At 42.7% G+C, this 26,018-nt stretch overlaps 2 long non-coding RNA genes across 3 annotated transcripts in view; one reads left to right on the top strand and one right to left on the bottom strand.

The window, feature by feature from the left end:
- Positions 1-17,382, top strand: part of LOC140091519 (uncharacterized) — a 34,820-nt gene extending 17,438 nt beyond the window's left edge. Inside the window, exon 2 of the long non-coding RNA XR_011850068.1 lies at positions 17,049-17,382. This is a non-coding gene — a long non-coding RNA (uncharacterized lncRNA). The remainder of the gene's footprint in view (positions 1-17,048) is intronic.
- Positions 13,674-26,018, bottom strand: part of LOC140091353 (uncharacterized) — a 52,581-nt gene continuing 40,236 nt past the window's right edge. Inside the window, exons 3-4 of one of the 2 annotated variants that reach the window (XR_011850067.1) lie at positions 24,581-24,670; positions 13,674-13,739 (exon numbers count right to left, since the gene is read on the bottom strand). This is a non-coding gene — a long non-coding RNA (uncharacterized lncRNA). Of the gene's footprint in view, positions 13,740-24,505; positions 24,671-26,018 lie in introns of those variants that run through there. The other variant, XR_011850066.1, reaches the window with a different exon arrangement.

Genomic DNA, 26,018 nt, shown 5'->3' with positions numbered 1-26,018 from the left:
TAATAGTTCTTGGGCGGTGTGCCTTTTATCGCCTAGGCTCAGCAGTTTGAGCACCGCCTGCTGTCGCTTAGCGACGGCACTGCTGCTGTGCCTAGAGCTACCGACTGATGGCGCCATGCCCACGGATGGTCGTTCGGAGGAGGAGGTGGAGGAGGGGTGGGAGGAGGAGGAGGCATAGTAGGCCTCAAACACCTGGACCGAGGTAGGCCCCGCAATCCTCGGCGTCGGCAGTATATGACCAGCCGCAGGGTCACACTCGGTCCCAGCCTCCACCAAGTTAACCCAATGTGCCGTCAGAGATATATAGTGGCCCTGCCCGGCAGCACTCGTCCACGTGTCCGTGGTCAGGTGGACCTTGTCAGAAACGGCGTTGGTCAGGGCACGGATTATGTTGTCTGACACGTGCTGGTGCAGGGCTGGGACGGCACATCGGGAAAAGTAGTGGCGGCTGGGGACCGAATACCGAGGGGCGGCCGCCGCCATGAGGCTGCGAAAGGCCTCGGTCTCTACTAGCCTATAGGGCAGCATCTCCAGGCTTAGCAATCTGGAAATGTGCACATTAAGGGCTTGGGCGTGCGGGTGGGTTGCACTATATTTGCGTTTCCGCTCCAGCGTCTGGGGTATGGAGAGCTGAACGCTGGTGGATGCTGTGGAGGATCGTGGAGGTGACGATGGGGTTTTTGTGGCAGGGTCCTGGGCAGGGGGCTGACTATCAGCTGACACAGGGGAAGGAGCAGTGGTGTGCACGGCCGGAGGTGAACGCGCTTGTTGCCACTGAGTGGGGTGTTTAGCATTCATATGCCTGCGCATACTGGTGGTAGTTAAGCTAGTAGTGGTGGAACCCCTGCTGATCCTGGTTTGGCAAATGTGGCACACCACAGTCCGTCGGTCATCCGGTGTTTCCTTAAAGAACCTCCAGACTTCTGAAAATCTAGCCCTCGCCGCAGGAGCCCTCGCCACGGGAGCTTCACTAGTTGACACATTTGGCGCTGATGCACCAGCTCTGGCCCTGCCTCTCCGTCTGGCCCCACCACTGCCTCTTCCAACCTGTTCTGGTCGAGGACTCTCCTCCGTCTCAGAAGCACTGTGTTCACCCGGCCTCTCAACCCAGCTTGGGTCTGTCACCTCATCATCCTCCGATCCCTCAGTCTGCTCCCCCCTCGGACTTCCTGCCCTGACAACAACTTCCCCACTGTCTGACAACCGTGTCTCCTCATCGTCGGACACCTCTTTACACACTTCTTCCACTACGTCAACAAGGTCATCATCACCCACAGACTGCGACTGGTGGAAAACCTGGGCATCGGAAAATTGCTCATCAGCAACCGGACAAGTGGTTTGTGACTGTGGGAAGGGTCCAGAAAACAGTTCCTCAGAGTATGCCGGTTCAAATGGCAAATTTTGCTGGGAGGGGGCAGACTGGGGGGGAGGAGGCTGAGGTGCAGGAGCTGGAGGAGTGCCGATTTCGGTGACATGGGTGGACTGCGTGGAAGACTGACTGGTGGACAAATTGCTCGAAGCATTGTCGGCAATCCACGACATCACCTGTTCGCACTGTTCTGGCCTCAACAGTGCTCTACCACGAGTCCCAGTAACTTCAGACATGAACCTAGGGAGTGTAGCTCTGCGGCGTTCCCCTGCTCCCTCATAAGCAGGTGGTGTCTCACCCCGCCCAGGACCACGGCCTCTGACCCCTGCAGTAGTTGGACGCCCACGTCCCCGCCCTCGTCCTCTACCCCTAGCCCTCGGGTTAAACATTTTGAAAATGAGAGTTATAACTTGTATTTTTTTTTTTACTTTTTTTTGTTTTTTTGTGTTTTTTAGTTTTTAAAACCAAACGATGCTATCCTATTGCTATGGCTATTTTCTAGCCAAGTATTACAGCACACTACTATGCCAGATGAGATGACGCTGAGTTATGAAAAAAATAAACGTAAAATAAAAAAGGAAATGGCAGACTGTGCCTAGTTGAAATACAACCCCGGGCCCTAATAAATTTTCCCACTTCGGTCTTTGCGATGGATATGTGCGTCACTAAAACACAGTGGTCGCAAGTCTGACTCCAAATTGCTCCCAATTTGATAGTAGATGCACTGCAGCAAGTACAGCCACCAGCAGATCAACCAGAAATCAAATATATCTAACGCTACTGTAGGCGTAATTAAGACGTTTGTATTCTCCTATGGCTATTTTCTAGCCAAGTATTACAGCACACTACTATGCCAGATGAGATGACGCTGAGTTATGAAAAAAATAAACGTAAAATAAAAAGAAACTGGCAGACTCTGCCTAATTGAAATACAACCCCGGGCCCTAATAAATTTTCCCACTTCGGTCTTTGCGATGGATATGTGCGTCACTAAAACACAGTGGTCGCAAGTCTGACTCCAAATTGCTCCCAATTTGATAGTAGATGCACTGCAGCAAGTACAGCCACCAGCAGATCAACCAGAAATCAAATATATCTAACGCTACTGTAGGCGTAATTAAGACGTTTGTATTCTCCTATGGCTATTTTCTAGCCAAGTATTACAGCACACTACTATGCCAGATGAGATGACGCTGAGTTATGAAAAAAATAAACGTAAAGTAAAAAGAAACTGGCAGACTGTGCCTAATTGAAATACAACCCCGGGCCCTAATAAATTTTCCCACTTCGGTCTTTGCGATGGATATGTGCGTCACTAAAACACAGTGGTCGCAAGTCTGACTCCAAATTGCTCCCAATTTGATAGTAGATGCACTGCAGCAAGTACAGCCACCAGCAGATCAACCAGAAATCAAATATATCTAACGCTACTGTAGGCGTAATTAAGACGTTTGTATTCTCCTATGGCTATTTTCTAGCCAAGTATTACAGCACACTACTATGCCAGATGAGATGACGCTGAGTTATGAAAAAAATAAACGTAAAATAAAAAGAAACTGGCAGACTCTGCCTAATTGAAATACAACCCCGGGCCCTAATAAATTTTCCCACTTCGGTCTTTGCGATGGATATGTGCGTCACTAAAACACAGTGGTCGCAAGTCTGACTCCAAATTGCTCCCAATTTGATAGTAGATGCACTGCAGCAAGTACAGCCACCAGCAGATCAACCAGAAATCAAATATATCTAACGCTACTGTAGGCGTAATTAAGACGTTTGTATTCTCCTATGGCTATTTTCTAGCCAAGTATTACAGCACACTACTATGCCAGATGAGATGACGCTGAGTTATGAAAAAAATAAACGTAAAATAAAAAGAAACTGGCAGACTCTGCCTAATTGAAATACAACCCCGGGCCCTAATAAATTTTCCCACTTCGGTCTTTGCGATGGATATGTGCGTCACTAAAACACAGTGGTCGCAAGTCTGACTCCAAATTGCTCCCAATTTGATAGTAGATGCACTGCAGCAAGTACAGCCACCAGCAGATCAACCAGAAATCAAATATATATAACGCTACTGTAGGCGTAATTAAGACGTTTGTATTCTCCTATGGCTATTTTCTAGCCAAGTATTACAGCACACTACTATGCCAGATGAGATGACGCTGAGTTATGAAAAAAATAAACGTAAAATAAAAAGAAACTGGCAGACTGTGCCTAATTGAAATACAACCCCGGGCCCTAATAAATTTTCCCACTTCGGTCTTTGCGATGGATATGTGCGTCACTAAAACACAGTGGTCGCAAGTCTGACTCCAAATTGCTCCCAATTTGATAGTAGATGCACTGCAGCAAGTACAGCCACCAGCAGATCAACCAGAAATCAAATATATATAACGCTACTGTAGGCGTAATTAAGACGTTTGTATTCTCCTATGGCTATTTTCTAGCCAAGTATTACAGCACACTACTATGCCAGATGAGATGACGCTGAGTTATGAAAAAAATAAACGTAAAATAAAAAGAAACTGGCAGACTGTGCCTAATTGAAATACAACCCCGGGCCCTAATAAATTTTCCCACTTCGGTCTTTGCGATGGATATGTGCGTCACTAAAACACAGTGGTCGCAAGTCTGACTCCAAATTGCTCCCAATTTGATAGTAGATGCACTGCAGCAAGTACAGCCACCAGCAGATCAACCAGAAATCAAATATATCTAACGCTACTGTAGGCGTAATTAAGACGTTTGTATTCTCCTATGGCTATTTTCTAGCCAAGTATTACAGCACACTACTATGCCAGATGAGATGACGCTGAGTTATGAAAAAAATAAACGTAAAATTAAAAGAAACTGGCAGACTCTGCCTAATTCTACTCAAACCCCTAATAAATTTTCCCACTTTGGTGTTTGAGGTGGATATGTGTGTCACTAAGAGCTAAACACAACGGTAGCAAGTCCCCCTGCTAATTCCTCACAATATGGTACTAGCTGCAAATAAAAAAAAAAAAAAGTATAACGTTATTGTAGCCCTAAGAAGGGCTGTTGGGTTCTTTAAGAATCACTCCTGCCTAACAGTAAGCTAATAGAACACCCTAACGCTTTCCCTGAGCAGCAGCAGCTCTCTCCCTAGCGGCATCCAGACAGAGAATGATCCGAGCAGCGCGGGCAGCGGCTAGTCTATCCCAGGGTCACCTGATCTGGCCAGCCAACCACTGCTATCTACGTGTAAGGGTACCACGTCATGCTGGGTGGAGTGCAGAGTCTCCTGGCTTGTGATTGGCTCTGTTTCTGGCCGCCAAAAAGCAAAACGGCGGGAGCTTCCATTTTCTCGAGCGGGCGAAATACTCGTCCGAGCAACGAGCAGTTATGAGTACGCTAATGCTCGATCGAGCATCAAGCTCGGACGAGTATGTTCGCTCATCTCTAGATGTGATTTATCCTCAATTTGTGTCCTCAGTGAAAGGTGAGCGCAAGTTTGAGTGGGTCGAATTAACACATGCAGTTGCACGACAAGTCACGTAACAAGGTAGCACATCATTGTCGTGACTGAGACTCAAATGTAACAAATGAAAGACACCAAAAAAGTGGGAAATAAACAAAAGGATAACAAACGAGGAACAGGGGAAATGCTAATAGGGACTGGGAATCTAGAAGACATGGCTGTCAAATTACAAAACGAGGATCATCTGGACAAAATAAGGTACCAAAATCATCTTTTGTCTATCGCAATGAGCTACTTCATTCCATGCCTAGATTGCGGAGTTCCTAAAACAGGTTTAAACGATATAGGAGTTAAGAGTAGAGGCTAAAGATAAGGACCATTATCCATTGTTTGGGCGATTCATGAGCAGATGGGGGATCCCGGACACCAACTGGACCCACAATTTTGGGGTTAAATTATGAAGATCCAACACACATGTGCTAACCACTATTTTATGATATAACTGAAAGTCTGGAAGACTGATACTCCCCCTTTAACTTGTGACGGTTAATAAATAGTAACTAATCCAGGGGCCCCTCCAAATGAATTGGATGCGTGAGCTTGCAAGGCAAATAGGCAGGGCTTGTAGTACATAGAGTATTTTGGAGGGTATCCATTTTAATGGTTATCATGCGCCTTAACCAAGACAGAAATAAAGGGTTTTATTCCAAAAACTCCCCTATCAAGGATGTCATAATTGGAAGAATACAGGTCGTCTGCATCAGCAGTCAAGTTAAACCCTAAATATTTAACAGACCCACCACAGTTTATAACACTGGTCTCCTTACTTGGGGAAGAGACAACTTATAGGCCTCCTATGGCTCCTAGGCCTAGATGTGTTGAAACCTTTTGTACTCCCTCATATGATGACTAGCCTAATTTATTGTCATAGGATGTTGATCTTTGACAGACCAAGGAATTAGAGATCTACAAGAAAGCCTGAAACTGTGTATTACTAAAGGGTCATATTTTTGTGTACTTGCTGCTTGGTGAGAGTAGTAATTCTGTCATTTCATAGCAATAATGTGGACATAAGCAATTCTTTGAAAGGGGACAAATACAAAGATTTAATTGTATTTTATGTTGTCAATTCATGGAGCTATTTTTCATGGAGGAAAGGTGAGAACTGATTTTATCATTGATGTTGGTATATAAACAATACTAATAAACAGCTAATCTGATTTTTTTAAATGTTGATGATTTATCATTGTCATAACATTGGTCTATAAAAGTTTTATAAATTCTTAAAATCCTTAGGATTAGGCTGGAACTGCATGAACATTTTAGGGGTTATTTAACAGAACTTCTACGCCAAAAAACTGGGGTAGAAGCCCTGGATTAATTGGAAATGCCTGGCGATCCACTTGCAATTATTTCCCTCTATATGCCAAATCCCCTTCAAGGGGACGTGTAGGAGCGTGAAGGGGGGGGGGGGGGCAATCCGGTGAGTGAGCTTTCGGACAAGCTCCCGCAAACTTTTAATAGTGAAATTTTGGATGCTGCAGAATATTCCTACGCCAAGTAGGACCTGACGTAGAAATACGCGCTGCAAAGAATAGGGTACAACAGAACCAGACACTGGCTCAAGAGTTTCTTTGTATGCCATATAACTTCCTTTCTGTTGTATGCAAACCTATTTATTTTATTGTACAAGTGCAAGTAAATTAAAGATAAAATCCCCTGCTGTTATACCTACCTTTGCAACTCCATGGCAACCAACAACAACCCAAGCCTATGTAGTCTGATCTAGCAGTCACACTCCCTTCCGTCTATACCTTACTTTTTCCCACCATGCATTTGTTAAGTTAAAATGATGTGAAGAATAGATGAGATGGGACACTTTTTGGAAAATGCAGCCAGATACTGTAACTATCATATTATGCTAAATGTTCTACTTGCAGATAGTAAGGGAACAGCTGCCTCAACAGAGATCTTTGAGAGAGAGGGATAAAACAATCCAAAAGAAAATGCTATCCGTAACCATTTTATCACCATGGTAACCAGCTTTGAAGTATTTTTTACTGTACTTAGATCTGCAGTAAAACTTATAAGTACCTTTAAAGAGGAGTATCCTCAGCTAAAAGTATATATTACATTTTTAATAAGAATTGAATTATTAATGACTTGTAAGTGAAGAACATTGGCACTCGTCAGAGACACACTATTGATCACATCTCTCTGAATTGAACAGCATTCAAAATGGACTGGGTTATACATCCTGGTTCTCAGATGAAATCCATTACTGCAATGGCAGCATTCTTCATTTTGCACAATGTGTCTTTGGAACCATCTTCCAAGAAGAGCTTAAAAATAAAGAAATGAAAACAATGCCATATCATAGGATGAATAAAACTATTTCAGCTTAGTAAATAATTCTGCTATACCCTACTATACTTTTCAAAAATACACTTGAAAAAATAAAAGCAATGCTTAAACAACACAATGTAACTCCAGGTAAACCACACTTCTGAGAATTCGACCTGTCCAGTTATGAATCACCACTAATTGTGAATCAAATTCTCCTGCTGTTGTGCAAATGGAACAGACGACAGGTAGAGATGATTGGAACTTAGCAAGACAAACCCTATAAAGGAGTGGTTCTGTATGTGGAGATCACAGACCATTTCTCTGTTCTCATCAATTTTTTTATGTTTTTTCAGTCAATTTTGCATTGTAATTTTTCTCAATGCTAGAGGTAGCATGAGGTGGTGTCTACAACCCACAGAAATTGTTCAGGTAGTGCAGCTCATCTAGGATGACAGATCAATGCGAGCTGTGGCAACACAATTAGCTATTTCTTTCAGTACAGTGTCCTGGGCATGGAGCAGCTACCCAGGAGATAGGCCAATACACCAATAGATGTGGAAGGCTGTGGGAGGGCATCTACATCCTCCTTTGTGCAAGGAGAAACGGAAGGAGAGCCCTGCAAAATGACCTCTAGCAGGCCACTAATATCCATGTGTCTGCTTAAACTGTCCGAAACAGACTCCGTGAGATTAGTATGAGAGATTTAAATTATAGAAAGTTAGTGTTGTGCTTACAGCCCAATAGTGTACACACAATTAATATTAATAATAATTCCTTTATTTATATTTTATTTATATAGCGCAGACAGATTACGCAGCACTGCACAGAGCTCGCCAAATCGATCCTTGTCCCCAATGGGCCTCACAATCTAATCAGCCTACCAGTATCTTTTGGAGCGTAGGAGGAAACCAGAGAACCTGGAGGAAACCCACGCAAACACAGAGAGAACATACAAACTCATTGCAGATGTTGACCCTGGGACTTGAACCCAGGTCCCCAGTGCTGCAAGGCTGTAATGCTAACCACTAAGCCAATGTGCTGCCCTTATTTATTTGCCAGAGAACCCCAAGATTGGCAGATTCAACATGAGCGCATGGTTGAGATCTGGTTTACAATGAGGACATTTGACATATGTTACCAGTGGCAAAACAAGACAACAGTGGGCCTCAGTGCAAACTTTGGATCAGGGCCCCATATATATATATATATACCTTATATATTGTAGCAGCAGTCCCTTATTAATTTACTATCAAGCAGCCTTCCCTCACTAATGAAATATCCAGCAGCCTTCCCTCATTAATGAAATATCCAGCATCATCCCCTGATTCAAGAAACGGCCAACAGCCTCTTTTTTTTAATGTAATGTCCAGCATCCCCACCATTAATCGAATGCCTAGCAGCCTTCTCCCGCTAATTAAATGCCCAGCAGCCTCCTCTCACTAATGAAATGTCCAGAAGCCTCCCCTCATTCATGAAATATGCCACAGCCTCCCCTTACTAATTAATTTTCCAGCAGCCTCCCCTCACTAATTAATACACAACTGGGCTACACGCGCACACATAATATACATGTTAGACACATGCGCACACACAGGCACACACACATACATTTAGCCATATGAACACACAGATACATGCAGCCATATGTAGCCATACGTATGAACATATACATGCTGGACATGTACATGCACAGTTACACACAGACATACATGCACCCATATGCATGCACATATACATGCAGCCATATGTAGCCATATGCATGCACATATACATGCCAGACACATACAAGCACATGCATGCATGCACAGACAACATGTCACAGCCATTCAGACAAATGCCAACACTTAATGTAAATTTATTCACACATTACTTACATTTCTCAGTAAGGTCGCATCTCCTGCAAACGTGATTGTCATGCCCATGGACATTAGAGAGTCACTGTGGAGAATGTACTGCTGCTTGCAACAACCTCCAGAATAACTGATTTATTTGGCAGTGGGCAAGTAATAGTGTGGGAAGGCATTTATTTGGGGATCTGACAGCACTCCATGTACTAGCCACCAAGCTAAGAACCATTGTAAAACCTTATACAGGTGCAGTGGGCCCTAGATTCCTTTTGACGCAATACAATGTTAGGTCTCATATGTCTGTAGTGTGTCAGCAGTTCCTGCATGACGAAGGCTTAAATGTTATGGACTGGGCCTGCCCGTTCGCCAAACCAAATTCAATCAAGCAATCTGGGACTTCATTTCTTATTCCATCCACCAACACTATGTTGCACCACACACTGTCCAGCCTGTTGTAGCATGTGGGAAGCCAGGCTCGGATGAGCCACTACATGCTCCTATGCCTGTGAAATGAACGCTCAGTTGCCTGCAATATCAACAGTGGCAATTACTGCATACCCATCCTGCTGAATCACCACTGTAAAGATAACATTACATCCTTGATTATACCACTACAGTGTGATAGAAAATGAAAGAATACAGGTGCACCTGGTGGAGGTATTGCTGACAGACATTTAGGGCTCAGTGGCAGCACTAAGCCAAGGAGAAGGATGAAGTCACTAGAGTAATAGGGGTAACAGCATCATATGGGAAGTTAGGGTTAACGTGGCCACAATGTGGATCATCGTGTTCAATTCTCCGCAACATCCAACAGTGCCACCATCGAATATGGCCTATAGTACCAGGAGACAGACTGTGAGTCACCTGTCAACTCACCTGTCATTCTAAGCTGAATATGACTCACATGTCATATCTAATGATCTCCTTGTAATGGGTTGCCTTCCCATTAAATTTTTAGGTTGATAAACTGGACGCATGGCCAGAGCTTGCCCTATATGATATGCTGGCCTACTCTGTGGAAAGTATCCTATCATAACCTGTGTTCAGCTCTACCAGGGGTTTCATAAACAACAGGAGGATCTGCCTTTACACAGCCAATGTGGGCATTCTTACATTCATTTAGATGAACCAGATCCTCCTCCTCTTGCTTATACACCGCTACATCAACCTCCAACTCCTCCTCCTCTCCCTGGATCTCTGAAGCTTGTATAAAATAATTATTTTTATTATTTATGTTTCACATTTTTCTTTTTTATTATATAAATTATTATTTTAAGAAGGACCTCTAATTTCTCATTGGCCTACATTTATCAAAAACAGTGCAGAGTACACTAGGTGTAGTTTGCCTGGGAAATGTGCAGGGTGTGCCAGATTCATGAACTGCGTCACACGTACCGCTTTAGAAGCAGAATCAAAACATACGGGGGCATGCTACGGCCACATTACATATGCATTTCTGTAGAAATGCATGCAATCACTAACCAGCACCCGGTGTCTTATATTGTTTAAATGCAAGACACTGGGTGCTTGTTACCGATCGTTACCAAAGAAACTCATATGTGATTGGGCCATTGCACGCCCCTGTGCACTTTGTGTCCGTTTTTAAATGGAGTCAAAGGTGTGAGTGTGACTGCACCCATAGCATTGTGTCCCAACACACTCTGACGGTGTCTAAATAGTGCTGTCAGTGTTAGGACCCAAATGGGGAATAGTTAGGTTCAGTCGTCAAGTAACAATAACTGCTGAAAAGAATTTTACATTTTTTATAGTGATATTTTATAATCTTATACTGAACATCTACAATATTTAAATATTATGAGGCAGTCATCTCAATATCAACATTGGTGTAAGAGTATGAGATTTCAATCAAATCATGGTGGAGGGGTTCTGGCAGGAGAAAATGTATTAACAAAATCATCACATTACATGTAACCAATCCTGTAGCATAACAGGATAATATCTATTCCTCTTCTCTTGCTTTGTGTGGGTGTCCACCTACATTTAATAAAAAAATACACTTAGATTAATTGGCCTCCTTTGCAAAACCTTCTTGGATGTATCCCTAAGAAAGGAAAATAGTGAGCTCCACTGTGAACAGGGAACATTGAGAGTGATTACTATCTGTGTACACTGCCGAAGGTGACACTATAAAAAATGATAAGATAAATAAAGTAATTCATAATGGCAACTGTTAACCATCTGAAGCTCATTGTTTTTCATTCAGTATTTATGAAGATACAAGTCTCAGGAATTAGAGTAGTTGTATTGTTAAAGCATTTATTTTCTACTTTGTATATTTCATCAGTAATGTACGACTGCAGAGTAGAGGATGGCTAATGCCCAAATACTGAAATGCTAGTGTAGACAGCACCATGGAGATGCTTATATGTAGGAGGATTCTTTATTCAATATCAGCAGATGAACAGGAAAAAATATGCCTGGACAATTGTCAAAATGATAATGCAGCCCTGTTATTATTTTCAACAATTTTGTAAATACTGGCATTTCAACTTCACTTCACTTGTTCTTTGCCCTTTTCTTCATATAGTTGTTTGCATGATATATAGTGGAAACAAGATGCTGAGGGTGGACTAAAGAGTCTGTGATCAGAACCTAGTGCCCTAAGCCATAGAGCCAGATGCATTTAGTGTATGATTTGCAAAAATACGATGGCTTATCAAGTTACTTCTGATACCTTAATGACAATAATAACTTCTCCTGCCCATGGTTTATCACTGCTGATACTGCTGCCAGATGTCTTCCGCTCCATACTGTGCCCCTTAAAATACCAAAGTCACTTTGAGTGTAATGTCACCTGGATAACAATGTCCCACACACATTGAGCTTTAACATTGGTAATAATTATTAACAAAGCAAAACACGTTACTTATTAAAAACCTAATATGTGTTTGCAATGTGTAGTCTTATTAATATATTGCATCCTCTAATTATTCTCCCCCCCCTTTTATTATTGAGCATCTCTCTACTGCATCTATCTGTTATCTGGCAAACGGCAGATACCAAGCTCCAGGCTTCTCTGCAGTCCCAGTATCTTGGGCTTTGTTTATAAGATGGCAGCTGATAACTGGTTCAAGTAGCAACATTTTTATTTATTAAATTATTTTTTCTATTATCTTATAAAGAATGACTGGCCCATTATACAAGCTCTTAAACCTTTTGTGTCACCCCCTCATCCTCATAAACTGTAAAATCGTGTGTCCCCTTCATCCTCATGGCTGAGACAGCACTGGATCCATACATAGGGGGTATCTGCTGCATCATGGAGCAAAGTCCAATGGTAACCACTGCGATTGGTGCTGGCACCGCTCCCAGTTGTTAAACATTTAAGTGCCATGGGCAAAGCCACCTGCGGCACTTATATGCAGGCTGCTATATTTGCTTGGATTGTTGCTCCCCATGGCCTCATCAGGGAAGATGTGATCCATTTATTTGACAGTTGGGAGACTCTTCAAGAATCCCAGGCCTTTCTTAGAGAAATGCCTTAAAATCTCAATATACTGCAGCTTCTAAATAAGTTAAAAAAAATTTACTTAAAAAAAATGTAAAACATGAAAGTTATTTTTCCAAGCACTATGTATGGGATATTAAATACTGACACTATGAAATACAATTTGTTACTCAGAAAATAAGCCCTCATATTGCTATATAAACTGATAAATAAAAAATTATCGTTTTTGAAAGGGGGAAAGCAAAAGGCAGTAATAGGAAAAAGGGCAGCAGAAAAAGGTTAAATTAAAACAGGTGGTCTCCTACTTAAGAAAACCCAACTTACAGACGACCCCTAGTTACAAACGGACCTCTGGATGTTGGTAATTTACTGTACTTTAGCCCTAGGCTACAATATACAGCTATACCAGTTATCAAAGGTGTCTGTAATGAAGCTTTATTGTTAATCCTGTTTCTTATGACAACTCAACATGTTTAAAATCCAGTTGTCACAGAGACCAAAAAATTTGGAGTTACAATTATAAAATAGAACAACAGAACAAACCTACAGAACTATCTTGTACGTAACCCGGGGACTGTCTGAATGTCCAAAAGAACCCATTGCCAATAAAGATACTTTTCACCCTGCTGAAAGTACTGACTTTGAAATCTGGAATTTTTTTTAAAAAAGGGAACAGAAATATAAGTAACTAACATGTACTGAATGTCTTATTTATGTTGGCTTCCCTTTTTAGGCATCCTCTAATTTTTCAGGATGTTAGGTGACATAACTTTATGAGTGGTTTTTCACATTTTAATGAAAATCGCAGAATCTTGCATTTTGAGGGACAAGCTCTGCTTTCAAGTGACTTTCACAGGCTTAAATAATAGAAAAACCTCCTACAAATGGTACCCTTCCATGTTTGTAAAACAACTTAAAGGAAGTTTGTCCATCCTTTAAATGTTTCATCATATTGTTTACCTAATTTTTTACCAAAAAATTACAGATTTACAATGGATTAAATGACAAATGGCACTGCAATGTTTGATACCCAATTTCTCCTTGTGACAATACCCTATATGTGGTAGTAAACTACTGTATGGGCGGCTGACAGGGCATCGATTGCACATGACAGCACCATTTCAGATTTACATTGTTACATTATACTGGTTATACCTTTATTATTTTGTTGGCAATATGGACATATTAGGTTTTTTTTCCACTTTTCAGGTGCATCATTTTGAGGAGTTTCGCTTATTGATGAGATTTTAGTAGCTCTTTCTGGGAGGAGGAAAAGAAAATAATCAATTTTTCTTTTTGATTACGAGCATTTTTTCCTTTTTTTCCAACAGTACCAAATATGTGTGTTTTTTTGTTTTTATATATATATATATATATATATATATATATATATATATATATATATATATGTGTGTGTGTAATGGTGTTGTTTTGGGGACTTTCTCTTTATTTATTTATATATTTTAATTAAAAACCCTTTTTTCATTTTTTTCACTTTTGAATTTTTTTTTACAGTTCAACTAAAACAATACTAATGTACACCGTAAGCGTGATGTACAATTTTACCAGGCATGGGCATTAAGTGGCTCAGGGGCTCTGATCAAGCAGGAGGAGGAGCAGGAAACCGCTTGACTGCAGTGTGTAAGGGGCTGATACTGATAGACATTGGTGGTCAGTTATCCTAATCAACCTATACACAATTCCACAATATATGGGTATTGTGTCATCAGGGGCCACTGACCACCAATGTCTATCAGTATCCGTTTTAGTACTGTTACTCGGCATAGTGCTATGACCTAAAATAAGATGAGAGTGTAGCACGTCAGTGAATGTATACTAGCACATTAGTTCAGCAATGTATGGGGTGAAATAAAAGAGAGTTCATTCTCTGTAAACCCTAGAGATGGTTGTGCGTGAAAATCCCAGTAGATCAGCAGTTTCTGATATACTCAGACCAGCCCTTCTGGCACCAACAACCATGCCACGTTCAAAGGCACTCAAATCACCTTTCTTCCCCATACTGATGCTAGGTTTGAACTGTAGGAGATTGTCTTGACCATGTCTACATGCCTAAATGCACTGAGTTGCCGCCATGTGATTGGCTGATTAGAAATTAAGTGTTAACGAGCAGTTGGACAGGTGTACCTAATAAAGTGGCCGGTGAGTGTATATACCATATCAAACATACAGTACATACATTATATATATAAACATATATACACATGTATACTATAAACACACTATATACACACATACATACAGTATATACACATACAAAAACATATATACCATACACCATATGCACACAAATACAGTATATGCACACACATATAGAGAATATAAATATGACATATACACACAGAGCATATACAGGTGATCCCCTACTTAAGGACACCAGACTTCCAGACAACCCATAGTTACAGAGAGACCCCTCTGACCTCTGGTGAAGCTCTCTGAATGCTTTACTATAGTCCCAGGCTGCAATAATTAGTTGTAAGGTGTCTGTAATGAAGCTTTATTGATAATCCTTGGTCCCATTACAGCAAAAAATGTTTAAACTCCAATTGTCACTGGGGCCAAAATTTATTTTGTCTCGATCTACAATTATAAAATATACAGTTTCAACTTACATACAAATTCAACTTAAGAACAAACCTCCGGACCCTATCTTGTACGTAACCTGGGGACTTCCTGTACACATCACATATACACATATACACATATAGAACATATACACATCCATACCTTTATACACATATATGTATGCTGCTGACCATGTGTGGGTAGTCCTGCCATTCTGCTGTCCACTCACCTGACATTTTTTTTTATCTGAGCTGCCATCTCAGATGTTTACTGTAGAAGATGTGCACTGTTATAAATATAATGTAGTACAATGTGCAGCATACTATGTATATAATGGTGCACATGCTCCATTCTTCGGTGTGTTAGGTCAGATGGCCAGACCCCCTGACAATCTGAGCCCCGTAGCAGCTGCTATGGCTGCTACCCCTGTAATTATTCCCCTGTGCTTAATTCACACTTGAAATTGTCCAATTCAGCGGGATTTATAATTGAAATGGTCAAATACCACAGAAGCAGGATTAACAAAGGAAGATGTAGCAGGCACAGATGTAACACTTGGACTCCATGCAGCACCAGCTCCATCCACAACAGCACCATGGCCACATTCCTGTCCCTTATTTGCTGCTTTCATTTTAACATACTAACAGTTCTTGTCACTGCGCTATAAGATGGAGAAGATTTTTCACAGGAAACTTGCCCTCTTATTTCCCCCATTTTGCAGCCATCTACTCCTTAAAGGGGTTTTCCCACAAAATAAACTTCTCACATTTCAGTCCCCTAGTGATGTTAGCACAATAAATAATTTTAACCCCTTACTTTACATTTATACTCAGTTTTATTGCTGTTTTAGCTCCTATCACTCCCAGTGCTAAATTCCAGGGTGTGGGTGTAGCCTCTCTTAGCAGACACTTCATGAGCCATCTTTTACATTGTTACACTGTGAGCTCTGCGACATCTCAAAGCTATGTGCCTGCATCCCCCTTCGCCCGGATCACTTATCTCCTTGTAGCTTGTAGTTTGCCTGGCAGAAAGTGATTAGTGAGAGTCTCTAAATTCCGTGCAGGGGGCTTGGCTACAACCAGACAGCAGAGACAGACAGAAATCTCATTTGCACGATCTCACACAGAAATCCAAGATAGCGGCCCAACCCTAAGTCAGGTCATGTCTACGGGCAACTGAAATTGTGTACACCATGACTGATAGAGATAGATATCTGCGAAATGCTGTATTTTTTGTTAATAACAGTGAAGTAGAGAATGTGTTATTTTGTTATCCTGAATACATTTGAGAAACTTGTCTTCGTGGGAATACCCCTTTAATAGTCTCATTTTACAGCCATCTTTAGGTCACAAAGTTTAGGTCTTTATTGATTTCAAAGGGGTTTAAGTCCCTCCCCAAATTGGACTTTTTTTTTTCAAAGTTCGTCTGAACTTTTACAGATCCGCTCACCACTTGTAATAAAATATTCAATTGTTGTACACATTAGAGAAGGTCACATTGGGGCTCATTTACTAACCCGGTCGCTGGAGTTCACATAAAGTGCATTGTTCGACTATGATCGTGTCCTGCATGTGTTGCTTCCCCGCTCAGGTCCGGCTATCTTTCCTCTTTTAAGCGGCCCATGTAAGTACATTAGCTTGCAACACAATTTGAAAGCCCCATTAAATTAACCTGTAAAGGTTAAAGTGCATTTTAGTTTCATCCCCAAAGTTCACCTGCAAACTTAATATGAGAGTATTGAGTAGTTTATATCTAATGTGAATAAATACACTATTAACAGGAAAATATTGTGATTAATAGCTAATAGGTCAAACCTAGGGATTTTTCACATTGGTGTTGTTTTTCATGTCCTCGGGTCAGTGATTTCCACAGATGCCTCACAAAGGCAATGATTTCTATGGATGTTTTCACATTGGTTTGTAGTTTCACTGATCTGTTGTCTGTGCAAAAAATTATGTTTCTTTTTATTATTATTAATTTCCACAGCTGCGGATCACGGAAAGCAATAGAAGTCTATGGGATTGCAAAAAACTGATGAAAGGCTAAAAAAACTGGTGTGATGTTTTCAATGTAATGTTAAACCTTCATGTTAAACAAAACAGAAGAAAAACGGAGACACAATGGAGACAAAACGCAACTGATGCACAACTGAAGCTGAACATCAACACTAATGTGAAAGAGCCCTAAGACATGGCAGAGACTGTGGATGTTGTATATCTCGACGTTTCCAGATGCATTTGTTTCTGTACCACATCAAAGGTTAAGGTCAAGGCAGAATGTAATAGAGCAGCAGAAAATAAACATATTTGTATATAGTTTTGCGGAAAAAGTTATAATAAAAATTGGTCATTTATTCAATGTCTTTGTTTATTTGTATATGTTTATGCAGAGATATCTATCCATGAAGGTAGTTCTTTTAACATGTGACACACTTATCAATATGCAGACTCATACTATCTGGAGGGCTATTACTTATCAATGTTAAAAATGTGAATCTTTATACCTATTCTCATGGAACTGCTTTCCATAACCTATCCTATCCACAATTCTTCTAATGAGTATACTTAATGAGCCAGTTCATGGATATCTGAATCAACCTGTTGTTTACATAATTGGACTAAATAAAAAAAATCTGGTCTTTAGTAGCTGTTAAAGGGCACCTGTCATCAGGTCTCTGTCACTATTTCTGTCACCTCTACCTGTTGGAGCAGCTCACAAGGATCCCATCCCAGCCTTTATCTAGTCAATTCATATATTAATCATTGTAAAATCATCTTTTTATTATGTAAATGTGGCTGGTGTTATGGTCAGAGGCAGTGATGTCACCCCTGTTACCCCCCCCCCCTCTTCTCCACCTGCTCATGTCTGTGTGTAATGTTTAGTAAAGCATTGCTGGTGTCTGTGCTTTATCTGCTGACATGCTCTCCCTCCTAATACACATGTGTGAGACACAGACATCAGCTACACATGTACCTGACATGTTCTGCAATAACAGGCTGCAGGGGGCACCAGCACCAGGAAGCACATGGAGGAGCCATTACACCATTATACCTCACACCATTACACAGGCTGTCAGTCAAGCACTGGGTGGTGTGGCTGTGCCTCCCACTCATGAATAAGCTGGACAGCTTGACTATGATAATGACTAGAGATGAGCGAACATACTCGTCCGAGCTTGATGCTCGTTCGAGCATTAGCGTACTCGAAACTGCTCGTTGCTCGGACGAATACTTCGCCCGCTCGAGAAAATGGCATCTCCCGCCATTTTGCTTTTTGTCGGCCAGAAACAGAGCCAATCACAAGCCAGGAGACTCTGCACTCCACCCAGCATGACGTGGTACCCTTACACGTCGATAGCAGTGGTTGGCTGGCCAGATCAGGTGACCCTGGAATAGACTAGCCCCTGCCTGCGCTGCTCGGATCATTCTGTGTCTGGATGTCGCTAGGGAGAGAGCTGCTGCTGGTCAGGGAAAGCGTTAGGGTGTTCTATTAGAATAGTGTTAGGCAGGAGTGATTCTACAAGAACCCAACAGCCCTTCTTAGGGCTACAATAACGTTATACTTTTTTTTTTTTTATTTGCAGCTAGTACCATATTGTGAGGAATTTGCAGGGGGACTTGCTACCGTTGTGTTTAGCTCTTAGTGACACACATATCCACCTCAAACACCAAAGTGGGAAAATTTATTAGGGGTTTGATTTCAATTAGGCACAGTCTGCCATTTACTTTTTATTTTACGTTTATTTTTTCATAACTCAGCGTCATCTCATCTGGCATAGCAGTGTGCTTTCATACTTGGCTAGAAAATAGCCATAGGAGAATCCAAACGGCTTACTTACGCCTACAATAGCGTTATATATTTTATTTCTGGTTGATCTGCTGGTGGCTGTCCTTGCTGCAGTGCATCTACTACCATATTGTGAGGAATTTGTAGTGAGACTTGCGACCGTTGTGTTTAGCGCTTAGTGACGCACATATCCATCGCAAAGACCGAAGTGGGAACATTTATTAGGGGTTGGATTTCAATTAGGCACAGTCTGCCATTTCCTTTTTATTTTACGTTTATTTTTTCATAACTCAGCGTCATCTCATCTGGCATAGCAGTGTGCTTTCATACTTGGCTAGAAAATAGCCATAGGAGAATCCAAACGGCTTACTTACGCCTACAATAGCGTTATATATATTTTATTTCTGGTTGATCTGCTGGTGGCTGTCCTTGCTGCAGTGCATCTACTACCAAATTGTGAGGAATTTGTAGTGAGACTTGCGACCTTTGTGTTTAGCGCTTAGTGACGCACATATCCATCGCAAAGACCGAAGTGGGAAAATTTATTAGGGGTTTGATTTCAATTAGGCACAGTCTGCCAGTTTCTTTTTATTTTACGTTTATTTTTTTAATAACTCAGCGTCATCTCATGTGGCATAGCAGTGTGCTTTCATACTTGGCTAGAAAATAGCCATAGGAGAATCCAAACGGCTTACTTACGCCTACAATAGCGTTATATATATTTTATTTCTGGTTGATCTGCTGGTGGCTGTCCTTGCTGCAGTGCATCTACTACCAAATTGTGAGGAATTTGTAGTGAGACTTGCGACCTTTGTGTTTAGCGCTTAGTGACGCACATATCCATCGCAAAGACCGAAGTGGGAAAATTTATTAGGGGTTTGATTTCAATTAGGCACAGTCTGCCATTTCCTTTTTATTTTACGTTTATTTTTTCATAACTCAGCGTCATCTCATCTGGCATAGCAGTGTGCTTTCATACTTGGCTAGAAAATAGCCATAGCAATAGGATAGCATCGTTTGGTTTTAAAAACTAAAAAACACAAAAAAAAAAAAAAAACACAAAAAAACACAAAAAAAAGTTAAAAAAAAATTAAAGTTATAACTTTCATTTTCAAAATGTTTAACCCGAGGGCTAGGGGTAGAGGACGAGGGCGGGGACGTGGGTGTCCAACTACTGCAGGGGTCAGAGGCCGTGGTCCTGGGCGGGGTGAGACACCACCTGCTGATGAGGGAGCAGGGGAACGCCGCAGAGCTACACTCCCTAGGTTCATGTCTGAAGTTACTGGGACTCGTGGTAGAGCACTGTTGAGGCCAGAACAGTGCGAACAGGTGATGTCGTGGATTGCCGACAATGCTTCGAGCAATTTGTCCACCAGTCAGTCTTCCACGCAGTCCACCCATGTCACCAAAATCGGCACTCCTCCAGCTCCTGCACCTCAGCCTCCTCCCCCCCAGTCTGCCTCCTCCCAGGAAAATTTGGCATTTGAACCGGCATACTCTGAGGAACTGTTTTCTGGACCCTTCCCACAGTCACAAACCACTTGTCCGGTTGCTGCTGAGCAATTTTCCGATGCCCAGGTTTTCCACCAGTCGCAGTCTGTGGGTGATGATGACCTTCTTGACGTAGTGGAAGAAGTGTGTAAAGAGGTGTCCGACGATGAGGAGACACGGTTGTCAGACAGTGGTGAAGTTGTTGTCAGGGCAGGAAGTCCGAGGGGGGAGCAGACTGAGGGATCGGAGGATGATGAGGTGACAGACCCTAGCTGGGTTGAGAGGCCGGGTGAACACAGTGCTTCTGAGACGGAGGAGAGTCCTCGACCAGAACAGGTTGGAAGAGGCAGTGGTGGGGCCAGACGGAGAGGCAGGGCCAGAGCAGGTGCATCAGCGCCAAATGTTGCCCGTAGTCAAGCTCCCGTGGCGAGGGCTAGATTTTCAGAAGTCTGGAGGTTCTTTAAAGAAACACCGGATGACCGACGGACTGTGGTGTGCAACCTTTGCCAAACCAGGATCAGCAGGGGTTCCACCACTACTAGCTTAACTACTACCAGTATGCGCAGGCATATGAATGCTAAACACCCCACTCAGTGGCACCAAGCCCGTTCACCTCCGGCCGTGCACACCACTGCTCCTTCCCCTGTGTCAGCTGATAGTCAGCCCCCTGCCCAGGACCCTGGCACAAAAACCCCATCGTCGCCTCCACGATCCTCCACAGCATCCACCAGCGTTCAGCTCTCCATACCCCAGATGCTGGAGCGGAAACGGAAATATAGTGCAACCCACCCGCACGCCCAAGCCCTTAATGTCCACATCTCCAGATTGCTTAGCCTGGAGATGCTGCCCTATAGGCTAGTAGAGACCGAGGCCTTTCGCAACCTCATGGCGGCGGCCGCCCCTCGGTATTCGGTCCCCAGCCGCCACTACTTTTCCCGATGTGCCCTCCCAGCCCTGCACCAGCACGTGTCAGACAACATCATCCGTGCCCTGACCAACGCCGTTTCTGACAAGGTCCACCTGACCACGGACACGTGAACGAGTGCTGCCGGGCAGGGCCACTATATATCCCTGACGGCACATTGGGTTAACTTGGTGGAGGCTGGGACCGAGTCTGACCCTGCGGCTGGTCATATACTGCCGACGCCGAGGATTGCGGGGCCTACCTCGGTCCAGGTCTTTCAGGCATACTATGCCTCCTCCTCCTCCCACCCCTCCTCCACCTCCTCCTCCGAACTACCATCCGTGGGCATGGCGCCATCAGTCGCTAGCTCTAGGCACAGCAGCAGTGCCGTCGCTAAGCGACAGCAGGCGGTGCTCAAACTGCTGAGCCTAGGCGATAAAAGGCACACCGCCCAAGAGCTATTACAGGGCATTCCACATCAAACTTGTTAACTTTGTCGCCACCCTGCTGTGTAATCCACAAAATATACTGGCAAACTTTTATCATTTACCGATATTATTTCAGCGCTTCTTGCGCATCTGTTTACATTCCCCTCACCCGCCGTATCCCAAACTTATAAGAACGCTACTACACTTGATCTTATACAAAAGGTTCTTAGAAGTGCTGTTTGGGGAGTAGCCTAGAGACAGGGGCTTGGATTGGCGAAAGCTCGCCTGGCAGCGGAGCGCCAGCTCCATGCCAAGATCCAACTAACATAGTTTTAACTGCAGCACCTTTAATCTACTACTAGTTCACTGCCTCCATAATAATAATAATAATAATCTTTATTTATATAGCGCCATCATATTCCGTAGCGCTTTACAAATCATAGGAAACAAATACAAATGTAATATAACAGAGCACAACATTTGTATGGAACAACAGGAGTGAGGTCCCTGCTCGCCAGAGCTTACGGTTTATGAAGATGATGGGGTAACACGAGGTAAAAGAATATTTAATGGTCAAGCCATTCTTCTTAGGGAATAGAACAAAATATAATAAATGGAATTGCTGTCGCTTGAACCACTCAGCCGTCATCTTATATACCAGGTCCACGGTGAATGGGACTGCAGAGAAGTCTGGTGCCTGTTGGTTGCTGGATAACAGATGGGAGGACGACACAGGACGGGTTAGTAGAAGAGTTAAAACTTCATGCAGTTAATGAGTGTTATAGGCTTGCCTAAAGAAATGGGTTTTAAGAGCACGTTTGAAACTTTGGAGGTTAGGTATTAGTCTGATAGTCCGGGGCAGAGCATTCCATAGAATTGGTGCAGCTCTAGAGAAGTCTTGGAGACGCGAGTGGGAGGTCCGCACTAGGGTAGAGGTTAATCTAAGATCACTGGCGGATCTAAGAGAACGGGTTGGGCGATAGACTGAGATAAGAGAGGAGAGGTAGGGGGGTGCAGCATTATACAGAGCTTTATGGATGAGGGTTATTATTTTAAACTGTATTCGAAAGGAGACTGGCAGCCAGTGCAGCGACTGGCATGAACTGTAGGCATACATGGTCCCCTTATCAAACGAGCTGTGTCAGGCAGAATTTTGGGTTGTTTTCATGGCTTCCACAACAAACTTGTTAACTTTGTCGCCACCCTGCTGTGTAATCCACAAAATATACTGGCAAACTTTTATCATTTACCAATATTATTTCAGCGCTTCTTGCGCATCTGTTTACATTCCCCTCACCCGCCATATCCTAAACTTATAAGAACGCTACTACACTTGATCTTATACAAAAGGTTCTTAGAAGTGCTGTTTGGGGAGTAGCCTAGAGACAGGGGCTTGGATTGGCGAAAGCTCGCCTGGCAGCGGAGCGCCAGCTCCATGCCAAGATCCAACTAACATAGTTTTAACTGCAGCACCTTTAATCTACTACTAGTTCACTGCCTCCATACATGGTCCCCTTATCAAACGAGCTGTGTCAGGCAGAATTTTGGGTTGTTTTCATGGCTTCCATGCTAACTTTGTCGCCACCCTGCTGTGTAATCCACAAAATATACTGGCAAACTTTTATCATGTACCGATATTATTTGAGCGCTTCTTGCTCACCTCCTTTGGTTCCTCTCTGCCACCCATTGGTTTGAAGCCTGAGTCCATTTAGGGTATGTCGCCATGCCACTCTCTAGCCTGCCGCTGCTGCCGCTGCCTCTGCATGCCGTCCCCTATAGTGTCAGGGTCAATTATTGGATGTTTTAGATGCTATCTAGCTTCATTCTGTCACTCTGTCATGGCCATGCTGTTGCCCATAATTTTGGCATAATGGTGCATTTAAGCAGCCTCAGAGGCATCCATGCATGCTGCCCCTGCTGTTTCCTGTCCATTTCCGTGGTGTTTCCATCCTTTTCTGAGGTTCCCAGGTGTTTGGCCAAGCTTCCCTGTGCAGAGCCTTGGTCCCCTTGAAAAATGCTCGAGTCTCCCATTGACTTCAATGGGGCTCGTTATTCGAGACGAGCACTCGAGCATCGGAAAAAGTTCGTCGCGAATAACGAGTACCCGAGCATTTTAGTGCTCGCTCATCTCTAATAATGACTCATTGGACATCTCACAGGTAATTTGTTTACAGGCATGTAGAGGGACAATGAAGGGATAGAGGCAATGCATTCTGATGGCAGTTTATGAAAATATATTTAGTTTAGGGGGTTAATTTGCCTGATGGGTTCTCTTTAAATAGTAAGGTAAGTAGGGTAAATATAAGAGATGCCATTATTTCTACCAAAACTAAGCCAAATGGAAAAGCTTCAAGTGGCAAATGTCGAAGAAGAAGGAATATATCACAAACTGAACTTGTGCTTTTTGTACTATATATTAAGGGAAACAACTGGACATACAAGAACACACTTTTCCCATTTTTCTTGGCTAACAATAGTAAAGATTTATAGTGCACAATGTGTAAGATCCTATGTAACTGGTTCTTTTGTGTTTTCTGTTAATTCTTTGTATCCTGAAATGAAAGCATCAAATGGAAGCCTGCTGTGTGATAGAAAGATACTGGTAAGTTTATGTGCCAAGAACTGGGCTAAAAATACAAGTAAAGCAGCATAAAAATCAATTCGCTGACAGAGAAATAGCTTACATTACCCACCACACATAATATAATGGAGGAACTAGAAGTAGAGGATTGATTTACTAAAGGACGGTGGATTCGTACAGGGCACAATATGGAAGACAACTTTTTACATGGTGACCAAATTTCTTTATAAAAACTCCATATTGACATTATACATTAAATGTTTGAACTTCATTAGGTGAGTTTATTAAATGCCAAGGAGTAACAGATAAAACATTCTCATTATAGTACTTGAGAGGGAGCTTGTGGATTTTGTGGTCCCTTCATTCTAGTGATTGGTGGAGGTCCTGGAGGCCTCTGGTCACTCTTTAGTGGCAGATCCTAAATTAAAAGAAAATTATTGATAACTTATACACACTGTATAAATATATAAATATAGTATTTACAGCATATGCTCAAATCCCATTTTGCACAGTAAAATTTGTGTCAAGGCTTAGAATATTCACACTGCATTATGAAGTGTAATATATAGTAATCAAATCAAATATTTGTTTACCAAAACCAAGAGTCGGTGATACAGAGATATGGTATGTAATTGAAAGATTTTTACATCTTTTGTGTTTTGGACCTACCGTATTTTTGGGACTATAAGACGCTTCTTACTATAGGATGCACCCCAGATTTAGGCTTCCAAAAATAGGAAAAATATATTTTACACCAATTAACAGCCCCACATCATCCATCCACATACACACTCAGCTGTGCATCATCCATCCACATACACACTCAGCTCTGCATCATCCATCCACATACACACTCAACCCTGCATCATCCATCCACATACACACTCAGCTCTGCATCATCCATCCACATACACACTCATCCCTGCATCATCCATCCACATACACACTCAGCCCTGCATCATCCATCCACATACACACTCAGCTCTGCATCATCCATCCACATACACAATCAGCCCTGCATCATCCATCTACATACACACTCAGCCCTGCATCATCCATCCAATACACACACAACTCAGCTATACACACTCAGCCCTATACACACACACACACTTCCCCCATTCCCCTTTTTCTTACCCTGTCCCAGGGCAGCATGGCAGTATCAGACCTGTGGTGATGTAAGAAGCATGTGATCAGTCACATGATTCTGACATCACCGCAGGTCCCGTACCTGTAGGACATTGGGGAGAGGGAGAGCAGTGCGGAGGCTCCTCTCTGGGAGATTGGGTGCAGATGTATATCAGGGCATCACCCGATCTCCCTTACAGTGGTTAGGAGGGTCTGCTAGTGCTGGACCCTCCTGACCTTCGGTCTATAAGACGCAGGGACTTTTTAGCAAGATTTTTTCTTGCTAAAAAAGTGCATCTTATAGTCCAGAAAATATGCTACTCCTGGTTTTGACTTCTAAATACTATTGCAAAATTCTGACCATAACATTGCTGGCTGAAATTGTCCTTAACCTCTTAACCCTTTAATGACCCGTGACGTAATAGAATTCGGCTGCGGGTGCATGGAGAGGACTCACAGGCTGAGCCCTCTTCATAGCCGGTAAGTCTTTGTGGCGGCTTTAAAAAAATGGTGCTTCCATTTGCTCCCTGTGACATCATCGGGGAGTGGCGGTCCGTCGACATGACTGCCTCGGGTCTTCCAAAGACTCAAGGCTGTCTTGCTTTAACCCGTTTATTACAAAGTGCGATCAGCACATT

The sequence above is a fragment of the Engystomops pustulosus genome, chromosome 1 (assembly GCF_040894005.1).
Source record: "Engystomops pustulosus chromosome 1, aEngPut4.maternal, whole genome shotgun sequence".
Lineage (NCBI taxonomy): Eukaryota > Metazoa > Chordata > Amphibia > Anura > Leptodactylidae > Engystomops > Engystomops pustulosus.
The sequence above is the reverse complement of the archived record's forward strand: the minus strand, read 5'-3'. Positions and strand labels throughout refer to the sequence as shown.